Raw genomic sequence first — 596 nt, 5'->3', positions numbered from 1 at the left:
CTTTGAAGGCTGTTTGAACAATTAATGACTTGCTTCCTACTTTCTTCTTCTTCTCAACCCATACTGCCTTATTTGCCACAGTAATAGGTTCTCTTTGTCTCTGACCTTGTTTCCATGAAGAATTGTCATTTTGCCTTCTTTTCTCCTGCCTCTGGTGGGGAAGTATGGTCTTGCAATTTTTGGCAATGTGTCCCATCTTGTGACACCTATAACATTCTACACTTTCCTCCGACAATGGAGTAAACCTGTTCTTGCTAGTCAGTGTTGTAGGCTTGGTCTGTCTTTTACAATCTGCCACCCTGTGTCCATAATAGTTACACCCAAAACAGTAACCTTTAAAGTTCTGTCTCTGCCAAGAACCTTTGTGTCTCTGATAGTCAACTGAAGTAAATTCATCATTGTAAAACATTCGTGGGCCCCTCTGTTTCTCCTTGACAAACCTCATTGGAATTTCTGCAGTTCCTTTGCCTTTAGTCTCCACTACTTCAGAAGATCCATGTGCCACATATCCAAGGCCAGTCTTCATATGTAGAGGTCTTTGAAAACTCAAAATCTTATCTAACACATTTTCATTTCCTTTGCTTGATGATGGAGTA

Source organism: Macadamia integrifolia, chromosome 14 (genome assembly GCF_013358625.1).
Source record: "Macadamia integrifolia cultivar HAES 741 chromosome 14, SCU_Mint_v3, whole genome shotgun sequence".
In the NCBI taxonomy this organism is placed as follows: domain Eukaryota; kingdom Viridiplantae; phylum Streptophyta; class Magnoliopsida; order Proteales; family Proteaceae; genus Macadamia; species Macadamia integrifolia.
The sequence above is the reverse complement of the archived record's forward strand: the minus strand, read 5'-3'. Positions refer to the sequence as shown.